Source organism: Perca fluviatilis, chromosome 2 (genome assembly GCF_010015445.1).
Source record: "Perca fluviatilis chromosome 2, GENO_Pfluv_1.0, whole genome shotgun sequence".
Lineage (NCBI taxonomy): Eukaryota > Metazoa > Chordata > Actinopteri > Perciformes > Percidae > Perca > Perca fluviatilis.
Window position 1 is genome coordinate 8,638,991 of NC_053113.1, and position 15,278 is coordinate 8,654,268.

The following is a 15,278-nucleotide window of genomic DNA, read 5'->3' on the forward strand; positions in this document are numbered from 1 at the left end:
CTCTAAATGGTCAAGCACATTATATCTAGAAGAGCTCTTAGTACCTTATTGTCCCACTAGAGCACTGCACTCCCAGAATGCAGAGTTACTTGTGGTTCCTAGAGTCTCTAATAGTAGAATGGGAGCCAGAGCCTTCAGCTACCAGGCTCCGCTCCTATGGAACCAGCTCCCAGTCTGGGTTTGGGGGGCAGAAACTGTCACCACATTTAAGAGTAAACTTAAAACTCTCCTCTTCGATAAAGCTTATAGTTAGGGAGTGAGGAGTTGCAGCGTCCGCCTAACCCGGCCCACCTGCTTCTCGTCATAATGGTCAGATTCCTCTACCATATAAACAATCAAAGTAGAGGGAGACAGGCCAGTACAGCCCGATCCGGGTGGGCAGAGTTCTAGCCCGACCAGACTCCTCTCCTTAATCTGCCTCTCTTCATTATGCTGTTATAGTCTTAGACTACCGGGGTACCTCCTTTGACACACTGAGTTTCTCTCTCCTCTCACTTTCCATCTGTGTGTTTCTCTGGGAGATTATTCCCCAGAGTCCTTATGGTTTCTTTCACCCAGCATGTTTCCTTGGACTAGGGTGGCTCCTAACTCATGATTGCAGCCTGTCGCCGTGGTCCTGCTGCGCGCCCTGCTATGCCCTGTTACAACTGCTATGCTCTGCTGTGCCCTGCTACGTCCTGCTACACCCTGCTATACCCTGCTACATCCTGTGACACCCTGCAGTGCCCTGCTATGTCATGACACCTCCTACCAAGAGCCTGGGTCTGTCCCAGGTTTCTTCCTGAGAGGGAGTTTTTCCTTGCCACTGTCAAACTGAATGCTTGCTCTTGGGGGAATTACAGGGATTGTTGGGGCTTTGTAAATTATAGAGTGTGGTCTAGACCTACTCTATCTGTAAAGAGTCTCGAGATAACTCTTGTTATGAATTGATACTATAAATAAAATTGAATTTAATTAAATTGAATATGTAATACTGACAGCTAGTGTTTAAAATAGTTACTGCAGTACAAATTCAAAATACTGGTGAGAGTTGCATCCCCCCCTCCTCCCCAGACTCAAAGTTCACATTGGTTGCCTGGCTGAGACCGCAGCATCCACAACAATGTTGCTAGATGCTTGTCTCACATAGCCAGACATTACTTCACAGCACAGCAGAGTAGCTAACGTTAGATGCTCCACAGCACAGCGGAGTAGCACAGGAACCACTAAAAATAACACTACCTCGCTGTCCTCTCCACCTCGACTGAACATACTTTATTGGATTAGAATTATAGCAACAATCGCTAAACACACTGCAAACTCAAGGTTCTCTCTTCCCGATTTACAGCCCCCCTTTCTAAGCTTAAAATTTCTCACCGTTGTCAGCTATGGCTGCTGAACAGGCTACACATTGTAAACAGCTGTGGCCGCTTGCCTGGTCCTCTGGTAACATTAGCAGTTAGCAGGGTTAGCATGGCGGCTTTAGCCAGGACCAGTCTGGATCACTTTACTGGCTTTGTCTCAATTATTTTTGCAAGTAACCAACTCGGGTTCTCTACTTACACTGAATAAAATTATAAACGCAACACTTTTGTTTTAGCCCCCATTTTTCATGAGCTGAACACAAACATCTTTTTCTATGTACACAAAAGGACTGTTTCTCGCAAACATTGTTCATTTCTTCTTTGCCAAGATAACCCATCCACCTCACAGGTGTGGCATATCAAGATGCTGATTAGACAGCATGATTATTGCACATGTGTGCCTTAGGCTGGACACAATAAGAGGCCACTCTAAAATGTGCAGTTTTACTGTATTAGGGGGGTCCGGGAGGGAGTCTGAAAACCAGTCAGTATCTGGTGGTAGGGTTAGGGTTACGGTTCATCCCTGTCTCTCTCGCTCTCTCTGGACCTGACTCCAGTTCGTCGACGTAACTGACTTGAGTGGGAAAATGCTCACATTCGATGGTGTCTGGCACTTTGGAGAGGTGTTCTCTTGATGGATGAAACCTAACCCTACGCAACTGTTAGAAACATGCTGGGGTATTTAGGTTGGGTAGAATCTATCTCTGTTGATCCTGTTTGTTTGTTTGTTTGCTGCTTTCATGGCTGTCCTAACATTACAGCTGTAGCGCGCTGGGTTTATGTGTTTACAGGTATATCTGGCAACCCGGCCTGGCTTTCAAACTGGGCAGTTGAAACCAACACACAGGCCAAAACACAAACAGACATTCAGACACGGAATGGAAATTACAAAAGAAGAATATACTGGTATTAGCATTGTTGTCAGAAAAGATAGTATTTTGACTTACCATGTTTCCTTAATATCTGATGACGGATTGGGGTCATTTTTGGATTTATTACAGTAAATATATTACATGAATTTAAATTAATTTAAATGTTGTAACTCATGTTCCTTTTTATTTATTTCTTCATATGTATGTATTTTTGTTCTCTTTGTAACTTCATGTTAAAGACACCCCCCCCCCCTTCTCTCTGTAATACCTCTGTAATAATAATAATGTGTGTATGAAGACACGTCAGCCTCTGTGGTTTGAGACTCGTGTAAAGGACATTGATTACTGGATAGAGATCTGAGTCTGCAAAGTTTCCTCTGATGATGAGATAAAGAAGTCATGTTTGGTAAAAACAGAAAAAGATAAGCTGGTGATGACGGTTGGCATGGCGATCAGATGGATAACATTTAACTGGAACTGAAGCTAACACGCATGCAAGCAACGCCTGTGGTCGAGCTAACGTTAGCCATATCTCACATCTCTAGTAGTGGGGGGTGACCTGGTGAATAAATGCTGCATTGTGATTGGCTGTGTTTGGAGAAGGAAAGCAAGACACTTCTTGTTAAATGTTTGTGTCTTAGGGAGAGAATAGTTATTTGATAATTGATAGAAAGTGTTTGATGAAAATGAAAACTGAGTGAAAGTCTGAGAAATAACTGCTGGTTTAGTAGATTGGGGGTGTAGTTTGAGTGAGAGGTTCCTAAAGTCGTGTTAGGCCGACATGTAAAGATTTAGTGTGTAAACAGTTGTAAAAAACTGTAATATGCAACCCCACTGTATACTACTGACTTACTGTGTACTTCTACTTCATAGGAAAACATTGTACTACTGCATTTACCTGACAGAGAAAGGTTACAGGTTACATTGCAGATTCAAATTTTACTCTCAAAACATCACAATTTTACGTAGTGGGACATAAGTTCAGCCTGGGACTTTGAGATGGAGAGGCCTTCATGAGAGCGCCTGAAGAGTGCATGTAGAACACTGACACACACAGACAGACAGACAGACAGACAGACACATGTAAACATACACACACACGCACAAATACACACAGACACACATGCATTTACATATACACACATGTATACACATAATATGTGTTAGGTACAATAATGTATAGGCTTTGTCTGACCCAGAACACAGAGATATCACATAGACAACGTAAAGCAGGTTCAAAAGGTTTAATGGAGAATAGAGTCAGGGCGGGGAAACTCCTGGCTGGTCGGAGGCTTGAGGTGAGCCGACGTCGAAGACTCCAAGTTGTTACGGGACACGAGGTGAACAGGCAGAGAGGAGTACACAGATGGTGTTCCAAGATGGTGGGGGAGGCTGGACAGGAGGCTGGGAGCATGCAGGCACAGCGGAGGAAACAGCAGGTCAGAGCGGGACTGGAGAGAGACACAGCGTAAGTAGGAGCTCAGAGAACAAAAGGCAAACCTAGAGTGCACAAGATCATTAGAGTAGCGTTAGCCGCTGAATAGCTTAGCGCAGAGGCTAATGGATCCGAAGTGTCTCTTAACATTACCCCACTAATAATGCCCGAAATGATACCAAAGGTCTACACTAGTATATATAGGTTATGCACTCATAAAACGATGTATTGTAAAGTTTGTAAGTACACCAGAAGGTTATGTAAATAACACTTGCCTGCTGGCTTCTGCTCTCTGCTGTTGTTGTTGCTGCTGTAAGGCGAGTGCTTAGGGACGTCTACAAATTACAACACCGAAAAGAGATGCAACAAAAATATTTTTTAATTTAACTTATTTTTTAAAGTAAGTGCTGTAGTATAACTAGCAGGAGACAAGTAATAATTGAGGTAAGTTTGGGACATACTTTATTATTTAATCATTAAATTAATAAATATTTTTGTTGCATCTCTTTTCGGTGTTGTAATTTGTAGACGGCCCTAAGCACTCTTACTGCCCGGTAGTAAAGCAGCAGCAGCAGCAGCAGAGAGCAGAAGCCAGCAGGCAGTGTTATTTACATAAACTTCTGGTGTACTACACATTTTGCACAATCCATCGTTTTATGAGTGCATAACCTATTTGTACTACTGTAGACGTTGGTATCATTTCGGGCATTATTAGTGGGGTAATGTTAAGAGACACTTCGGATCCATTAGCCTCTGCGCTAAGCTATTCAGCTGATAACGCTACGCTACGCTAACGCTCCCAATGTTCGACCCAGGTGAAAAAAGCTTCTGGGGGGGTGTTTGGCTCGAGATCATGGTGCAAAGGACCCTAGGGTGAAATTACTCCGAACCATCACTTTAAGAACCACCGGTCACTTCTCAAAGTTTTCCCTTTACTTATTGTGTTCGTTGAAAGGCAGACCAAGAAATTAATACTCAGGATTCGTTCAGTTAAACTATAACAATCTTTAGTAAAATGATATTGCAAACAGATATTTCATATGCATATGGATCAGCCGCTCCTTCGAGACTTTCTCTCCCTAACCACCAACAAAGTCTCTCCGGGTCTGACCCGGATCCTTCCTTTTCCTTTCTTTTATTCATCTTCCGGTTCCTCCTTCCGGCCCATTGCGTGTGGGCGCGCAATTGGTTGGATATCACTCAGACTTTCTGTTCCGACTCGAAGATAGAGAAGTTGCGCGCTAGAGATTGTCTGTTCCTTTAAGATATTTCATTAGGTGCATTCTGTTCCAATTGTTTATTCAACAAATCAGGAGCACTCTTGCTCCACTAAATTTGAACCCGTCTTATCTTACACATGCCAGACAGGAGGAGACAGCGAGGCCATCCCAGGCTACAGCACATTCTTATTCTAAACCCAATATATATTCTTTTTCCACAGCAACACGCTGTGGAACATAATCCTAGTATTGGTAAAACAATAATAGGATCCCTCTTTCGAGACCTACATACGACTTACTGGCAATTTAGTAATCAATAATAAGCAATCAAAAGTTATGTGTGTGATAGTAGATCACCACTATCATGACAGAGCGGTGTGGTGCATGGGTCTTATAGCTCCTAATGTAAGCTGCATAATCCATTGCTCTTTCTATGACTATACCAATGGTTACAATTATTTTTGTGGAAATCCCTAAACATCGTGTATCATGCAAACTTCAAACAAACATCTCTTGTAATTATTGCAATTAATTAAAAATTGTAAAATCATACTTCAACCCTATGTCTTGCTTAAGGCTATATTGACTATGGGCTGATTTTCAGCCCCGCGCAATATCTGTGAAACAAAGAAGGGAATCTCTGACAGCAGATAAGAAGATAGAAAAACAGTTGGAGATAGGAAACGGGGACTCAGGGAGAGGGGGGCACTGGGGGGTGATTGTGAGTAATTTAGACCCAGCGCGACTATACTCCTTCCTCCTCCTCGTCGGAGGAAGTGTCAGCCTCGTCAAAATAGTTCCCATAGTTGGCAGGGTGAGTAAATTCAGTCATGGCTAACATCTGATAAGCCAGGGGAGCACCCTCTTTTGATAAAGCCGTTACTATCAGTCTATTGATTAGAGTTCTGGGACAGAAAACAAATTATATAAAAAATGTATTTAGTCTTTCTCAGCTTTATTTTTAAAATTTCTAATCAACTGTATTTTTGATTGATTTTTAGCACTTTACTTTTGTATTTTCACAATTTTCATCAGCTTTTGGCATTTGAAAAAAAACACATCTTACTTAATCAATAGAAAAACTATCGTTTAAATATCCCTCAGATAAAGGCAAGCAGTAGGTCAAATATAATTGACTTCTGCTTGAAAGTAACTGTTAAATTTAACTCCTATACAATCTATCAATAGGAAACCCATTATCCTAATTCCAAAGTACATTTAGTGTATTCAAGTGACATTATTATCTTTTACTGTTTATAGGATTTATCTTTAACTTATATTATATCTTACTTTTCGTGTACACATATAAATATGAGAGTATTAAATTAATAGGTGTATACCATTGTCTAAGTACATTACTCATAATGTACATCATTAAGCATTCACATCAACATTTAAACATTTTCATTTAGAGGTTAGTTTTAATCATAATCTCTGTGTTAAAGTTGTTGATACCTGGTTTTAATCATCATGGTTTCAAACCTTCTCAGCACTAAAACTCACACAACTTCAACAGGTCTCAGGAAAGATGCAGCAACTGCAAAAAAACTAGAAAAATACAATTTAAGGTTTTTAGGAAGTCTGAATGGATCATTTTTATCAACTTTTCACCAATCCAATTTGAACAGTGAAATGTACTTTAAACATTTACTGACACACCAACTGAACATTTATCTTAAAAGTAAAAATAAGTACTTCTAATTATCTTCTCCTAATAGTGTGTGTATTTTCAGAATGGGAGTCTGTGTGCTACTTAACTTCACAGTGCGTCAGATGTGTCAGAGCAGAACGGTCTCTCGCTCACCCCCTCCTTCTCTCAGTCCGTCTGCTGGTCCGTACCTCCAGATAGGATTGAGTGTCTTTTCCTTTGGTGAAGCAGGCCTCGGGGTCATATGATTGACACTGGTCCACCATCCCTTTCCTCTGGGCCGAGAACTGTAGCCAGACCACAAACCTTTATCATGTCTAGCTGTGCTGTGGTCTGAGGGGCTGTGATGGTCAGTCTCCTGGTACAGTTTTTTCACCAGTCCTGCAGCTGGAGGGGGAGTGAGATGGACCCGACTGACACACATGAGGCGCTGTGTGGCACAAAACAGAACTCCAAGAAGGCATTATTTGTTCTTTTATCAATATTATCACTTGAAAAAAGTTCTACTTATTTTAGTGAATATCAAATATTATAAAACCACATTTCTTTCCCTTATGCTGGTTTAACTCTATAAAATCCATACAAATTGTGCTAAAAAGGAAACATTGGTTTTGTAACTGTTCTCTTTTAGATTACTTTTAAAGGTTATGTTCCTGCAAATAGTGAAAGTCAGTCAAAACAAAACTAAATTGTCTTTAAAGTAGTTTTTTAAATAAAGAAAATGATGTGAACACCTTATTTATTATTGCTACTATATCCCTTCTATTTGAGGCATGACAAGCTCATGACTCAAAAACGCGGCACATATAAATAATCTGTTTAGTGGTTGTAACTTGTATAAAAGCAACAAAAGTTCAATAAATAATTTCTTTAAAAGAAAAGGAAATTACCAAAATAAAATGTTTTCAACATCAACTTAATTAATAATTTAGTTTTAAGCAATTTGTGATATAGCAACCCAAGAACTCACTAGAGTATGATATTAACTGAACTGTTTTCAGGCTGAAATCTCATATCAACCTGTATTGGTTTCAATATAACCAATAACCTAAGACGAATTAAACAAAAACATGTTGTTTATTTTCTTTTTATCTCTAGTTTGCAACCCAAAGCTATACTAATCACTGTCTGGTAGTTCTAAAAATCATCATGAATAAAAGTTTTTTTTAAAAAATTTTTTTTAGGCCTATAGAGCAAACCTAAGTATTTCTAATTTGACGTCTATTTATCCAATTTGTTACCTGATATGGGAAACATATCACATTATCAATTGTCCCTAATAGCAAAAAAAAAAAACAGTGTATCAGTGCAAAGCATTTCTTCATTGCGTGAAGCGAGTGTGTGTGTGGTATGTGAAACCGCTATGTGTATGCTCAAAACGTCTTGGACTCCTCCTCTCTCCATGAGAGGGTGTGTGTGTGTGTATGCGTGAAATTTGAGCTAGTTGCTCGCTGGCTGTCATCCTGTCTACACCTCTAGTGCTCTATCTTAACAGGGGAGTGTGTGTGTGTGTGTGTGTGTGTGTGTGTGTGTATGCTGTAGGGTTATGTCAATAAAGTTTTCCCTACTTTTCCTCAGTGAAAAAATGAGTGTGTGTGTGTTGCAGCAGCACAGTCACAGACAGTTCACTCCCCTTTTTTCGCCCAAAGCGTAATTTGATCCAGTCCGCAGCTGTGCGACCCACTTCACACTCTCCCTGCGTTTGGATTTCACTGTCAGCTTTCCTGACTATTTTTCCCAATAATTATTTACCCCCTTTAATATACCTAGGATTTTATATTATTGTCTTTTCTAGATCCACTACATAGCGTTGTTGTCCCACCAAGTATGTTGATTATTATATTATATTATTTTTATATAATTTATTAAAAGTCCTACACGTCTGTCTCCTAGGAGTACTCTCTCTATTTTGACTCCTTTCTCTGTGAAACTGTCACAATCTAGTTGTCACCGTTTATTATAACAATCCAACTATTTAATCCACACGGTTGCCACAGTCTCAACTAGGCCTACAGTCGCACTATAAAACAGAGACGGACTGTGCGTTCTGGAAAAGTCCAGAACGGCCGTCCAACCGACGGCCGTCGGCACAAAAAAAAGTCTAATAAAGCGATATTAACAGCCAACAGCAGGGGGCGCAAATACAATCACTTATATGCTACGTGTAAAAATAAAACTGAAGAAGAAGAAGAGTCGGCCTACATCATTAGACCAAAGCCGGTCTACGGATATATATTAGAAATTCTTTGATTAGACGCTCTCTTAATACATCCATGATTAGACGTGACTTAATTTCACATCAGCAATACTGGTAAGTGCCAGGAGCAGGAAACATTATAGACTGCCTTTATTCCTATCTTAGCGAATTGCATAGTCGAGTGTGCATCATGATTATGAAAATGATCGTGCCATTTAGTGCTGTCAAACTTAACGTATTTAATAATTAGGTTAGTTATGTTAATTTGAAACCTTTAATGCGTTAGAAATTAATCGTGGGTTGACCGCGATTTAACTTGGTTGTATATGAGAGGTTGTAGTGAGCTCACTGTTGATGCCAGGATGAAGACTATGGTATTAAATTAAACAGGAAAAAAACAGGCATGCATTGGTACCACTCTAAACGTGCTAACTAACAGGGAAGGGGGCTAAATAATTCACCAAATGTAACCAAAAGTTTAACCAAAAAATCCTATCTTCCATCAGAGTGCAGTTTTTCCTTGTCTTCCATATTTGCGTTTACTATTGTAGAACTGGCAAAGACCTGGTGGTTGTTTGTGAAAGCTTCACAGACATTGATAGGGCCTAGTGATTTTCATCATTTCACAGCCTTGATATGAATCAAAAGTGTAACATGACATTGAGAAAATATTAAATAGATTATTCAATGTGAATTCTTTAACACAAAGCAACACATGTTATATACATTTATATTTGAATAGTTATAAGTTATAGTATATAGTAACTAAGACTCTCAGTGGAGTTTTGGTATAGGCTTACAATATATCTAATCCCAATGTTCAGGTACAGCAAGTAGCCTATTTTAGCTCTGAAAGTGTTGTCAGTAATACTCTAAACTGTTTTATAATTACAAGTTTGTGTAATTTGGGGTTTCTGTAGCCAGTGACATTTCATTATTTGTATTTTATTTTCAATGCAGATGTAATGGCATTGTACATTTTTAGTTTTTATTTGAAGGCTGAGGCTTGGTTAATAAACACAACCCCAATTCTCATCATTGGTTTTGAGATGTTACTTGCTGTGAATACCTTGTCTGATAGGCTACAGTATTGTGGCATAGTATCAGGACAACCTGGCTAGTGTCTGTTGCGAATGGCTAGGGGCGGATGGCCGGATGATGGGCCTATCTGGGAGAAAGTCCAGGGCTGTTTTTTAGCCCCAGTCCGTCCCTGCTATAAAACCAAGCCAAGCCTTGCCACCATTAAACCAACACGCTAACAGTCTACTAACCCAAACTAGACCAACATTTGCCACACAAATGAATACAGTGCTCACATCATCACGCCAAATACATTAATACACTGCACACATTAAAATCCTCACACCAAATACATTAAAGGGATACTTCACCGATTTAGCATTCAGCTTTGTATCAGTAGAAACCCGATAGTATTTCTGAATGACCGTGCCTCCCTCCCTCATGTCCCCCTGAGACGAGAGATTTCTGCATTTCGGGCCTGGAAAAAATCTTCCGATGACGTAAAATTACGATTTTTGCGTCATTGGACGATTTTGAGGCCAGAGGCAAAGGACTACACGCCAGTAGTAGGATCTACTTCCGTATGTTTTTACAACGCCCACAGGGGTTTGACTGCCGAGTCTGGCCGAGGTATTCCGGTAAAACGACTGTCAGCCATCTTGAATCTTCGCTAAACAGGCTCTCGGTTTTCAGCAGAAAACATTTACAACAATTATCTGCATTCAAACTACCGGACGTGTGTACCACCGGGATACATTGGTACAGATCGGAGAATATGGAGGAAACGTTATTACAGACGCCGCAATACTAACCTACGTGGAGCTTCGCCTGCACGGAGACCAGCGGTGTCGCCGCTCCAATGCCGCTAGCCGGCTAGGGGACATCCTCATCGGCTAGGTGGAAAGCTAACACGCTAGCTGTCCACCTCTCCCAGCCATCCTGCTTGCAAGTGTCTGCTCATTAAACAACAAGCTGGACTACATCCTCCTTCAACGAAACTCCTGCTGTGTTTTTGTTGTTGTTGAAACATGCCTGAACAACAGTGTACCGGAACCGGGACTATCCAGCTACCAGGCTGCTCTCGCCCGTGCGGGAGGTGGGCTGTGTTAAACGGACTGGTGTAGAAATAAAATCCAACTAGCTACTGCTAACTGCTTGTGGAGCTTGTGACTGTTAAATGCCGACCATTCGACATTCCACGCTAATTCACGGCTGTGTTTATACTCCGTGTTTAGCCACACCAATGCTAGTATGCGTTAGCTGAACTTTACGGATCCTGCTTGCAAGTGTCCGCTCATTTAGACCACAAACTGGACTACATCCAACTTCAACGACACTCCCAACGTGAGTTCAGAGACTGCCGTGTTTTTGTTGTTGTGGAAACCTGCCTGAATAGTGTACCGGATTGTCCAGCTACCAGGCCTGCTAGCCCTCCGAGATAGAGATGCTCTGTCGCCGGGTAAAAGAGGTGGGCTGTGTTAACACCGAGTGGTGCAGAAATATGGTGATTTGTATCCATTTAACTGCTAACTGCTGGTGGAGTTTGTGACTGTTAAATGCCGACCATTCTACATTACACACTAATTCACGGCTGTGTTTATGCTCTGTGTTTACAGCCCACCAAGCGCTAATGCTAGTATGCGTTAGCTGAACTTTACGGAGCCTATAAAGTGTGTGTACTAAATGTAGCCTGTTTCGTATGTCGTTTTTATATAATGTCGTTTTTATATATGTTAAATGTGTAACACCACTTGAGTCACGATGAAACGTTGTTTCGTGTATATGGTTGAAATGACAATAAAACACGCTTGAGTTGAGTTGAATGCCTCTGTCGGTCTGTCAAGCGGTAGGCGTGGCTTGGGAGTGGACTCAAAGCAACGAAGCAGGTGCATTCTGGGATTTGGTGTTTTTCATACACATAAGACCAAAACACATTTTCTGGCTTTTCTCGGCCTGGAAGGCACCAATTTCAATTTTTTTTTTCACATTTCTACTACATAAGTGACCCAATTTAAAGATATATTCAGCTTTCCAGCGGTGAAATATTCCTTTAATACACTGCTTTTCACCTGGGTTTTCGAGACTGGATCGCTATGGGCAAATCACCCTGTGAGATCACTTTTGCATTTTTGTTTTTTACCTTTACTGCGTGTCCCCAATTTACTTTATGCACTTCTGATTTTTTATTTTTATTTTATACAGTGACACCAATTCTCCAACAGGTGTCACTCTCAGACCATATCTCGAAACCCAGTTTTCCAGTAGAGAACACAGATCCCGACAATTTTGACCGGTTCAACTTTAGACAGCTCTTTCTACTTACTTTGTAATCACAGGCAATACATTATTATTAGACAACACTCCTCACTCAACGTGTCTTTTTACTGGACGACACTCCTCACTCAACGTGTCTTTTTACTGGACGACACTCCTCACTCAATGTGTCTTTTTACTGGACGACACTCCTCACTCGAGGCGTCTCAGTTTTACTGGACGACACTCCTCACTCGAGGCGTCTAGTTTTTACCAGGCGACACTCCTTGACTCGAGGCGTCTGGCTCTGCGTGCAATATCACTTACAGTACTGGTTAGCCCAATTTTTAATTAAAACCCAAGATGTCTTACCCTCACAGATCCAAAAATAAATTTAGTTTTGACCACCGAATGTGAGAATTTTGGTCTTTATTAAAGACAAAACAGGAATTCTCTTACCTTTAATTTTGGTGCACCATTTGGGTCTAGAGAGAAGAGTCTGGGTGTGTGAAGTCCGGCCAAAAAGTTCTGGTTGGCTTCTGTTGGTTTCCTGGTCTTTACCTCACGTCGGGGGTCACCATGTAGGAAAAAAAGCGACTGATTCTACTCTGGCTCAGAAGGCCAGAGTCTTTTAAGAACCACCGGTCACTTCTCAAAGTTTCCCCTTTACTTATTGTGTTCGTTGAAAGGCAGACCAAGAAATTAATACTCAGGATTCGTTCAGTTAAACTATAACAATCTTTAGTAAAATGATATTGCAAACAGATATTTCATATGCATATGGATCAGCCGCTCCTTCGAGACTTTCTCTCCCTAACCACCAACAAAGTCTTTCCGGGTCTGACACCGGACCTTCCTTTTCCCTTTTCTTTTATTCATCTTCAGGTTCCTCCTCCCGCCATTGCGTGTGGGCTGCCAATTGGTTGGATATCACTCAGACTTTCTGTCTCCGAGAAGATAGAGCAGTTGCGCGCTAGAGATTGTCTGTTCCTTTAAGAGATTTCATTAGGTGCATTCTGTTCCAATTGTTTATTCAACAAATCAGGAGCACTTTTGCTCCACTAAATTTGAACCCGTCTTATCTTACACATGGCAGACAGGAGGAGACAGCGAGGCCATCCCAGGCTACAGGACATTCTTATTCTAAACCCAATATATTTCTACAGTACACACACACACAGACAGACACACAAACACATACACACAGACAGAAAGACACACCCACACTCACAGACACACACACAAACAGAGACACACACACAGACACACACACAAACAGAGACACACACACAGACACAGACACAAACAGAGACACACACACAGACACACACACACACAGACACACACTCTCTGAAAAACCCACTTTTATACTTTTACCTTTTTGTAAAGTTGCTGCACCCCAATTATGCTGTATTTAAAATTCATTTAAATGTTAACTTATTTATGTCTTCATATGTAATGTCAGCCTCTGTGGTTTTAGACTAGTGTAAAGGACCTAGATTACTGGATAGAGATCTGATGCTGCAACGTTTCCTCTGATGATGAGAAAAATAAGTAATGTTTGACAAAAACAGGAAAAGAGCAGCTGCTGATAACGGTTGGCATGGTGATCTGACGGCCTTAAAGGAGCTGATGGGATAACATTTCACTGGAACTGTAATATGAAATTGATAGACCCATTTCTAGTTTCCCCGTGATGTCACGGCACTATGGGAGCACCCAGCTGGAGGATAAACAGAAGCAACGAGTCAGCTCAGCTTTAACCACACGGTAGCCAAAATATCACATAGTTGTTGTTCAATTAGATTCACAAACAGAAGAGAGACAAGTGTCTTAGGGAGAGAATAGTTATTTGATAATTGATAAAAAGTGTTTGATGGAAATGAAAACTGAGTGAAAGTGTGAGAAATAACTCATGGTTTAGGAGATTGGGGGTGTAGTTTGAGTGAGAGGTTTCTAAAGTCATGTTAGGACTACATGTAAAGATTTAGTGTGGAAACAGTTGTAAAAAAGACTGTAATATGCAACCCCAGTGTATAATAATGACTTGTTGTGTACTTCTACTTCAGAGGAAAACATTGTACTACTGCGTGTACTACTACACACTCACACACACACACACACACACACACACATATAGACACACACACACACTCACACATGTATAGACACACACACACACTCACTCACAGAGAGACACACACACACACACACTCACACAGACACACACAGTGACACACACATATATAGACACACACACTCACACATATATAGACACACACACACTCACACGTATATAGACACACACACTGATTGGTGCTTTAACATATTGACTGTAAACTATGTGTCAAGTGTCATGTAGCATGAGTTAAGAGTCCCTGAGCCTCTCTCTTCTCTACAGAGACATACCGATGGAGCTATGTAGCCTGCTGTTGCTACATAAGCTGCTATTAGCTTTGGCTGCTAACGTAGCATGATATGTTCATATAAGGCCAAGCTGCGCCACGTGATGCTAACGTTACAAGCTGAAGCTGAACATTATTCAAAGATCAAGAGGATGCTTTTGTTACTATTCACAGGACTTGTGTTATTATCTCCATAAGTTCCTAAACTCAGGTGAAACTGAAGGCTTTCCCTTTCTTTTACATGCTGATCCGTGTGTGAGAATAGAAACAAAGTCCCACACACACACACACACAATCACACAGACACACACAAACACACACACACACACAATGAAACACACTGTAAATTTTGACAAGTTGAGTTTATTTAAAAAATGGACGCAAACATTGCCTTGAAATAAATAAGTTCAGTGGACTTAGTAATGGTAAATTAGTGCAGCTTAATTGTTCTGAGTAAACAATACATAATAAACTTAATTTCTTAAGTGAATACAACTTGTTTATTTTAAGTAAATTATAATTAGCTCATGGTTTTTAAGTGAGCACTTCTTAGTACCACTGACTTGTTTTCTGGTTCAGTTTACAGACTGAAAATTACTATACAAGAAGCATATTACTAATGATGGGCTTATTATGGGATGGATGCAGCCACATACACACAAAGACACACGCAGACATGCACACACTCACACACAGACGCACACATAGACATGCACACACTCACACACAGACGCACACATAGACATGCACACACACACACACAGACGCACACACAGACATGCACACACACACACACAGACTCACACACACACACAGATGAACACACACAGACGCACACACACATACAGATGAACACACACAGACGCACACACACATACACAAACA

At 40.8% G+C, this 15,278-nt stretch overlaps 1 pseudogene; it reads left to right on the forward strand.

Moving 5' to 3' along the window:
• Nucleotides 1-15,278, forward strand: part of LOC120543706 — a 301,907-nt pseudogene that overhangs the window by 151,752 nt on the left and 134,877 nt on the right.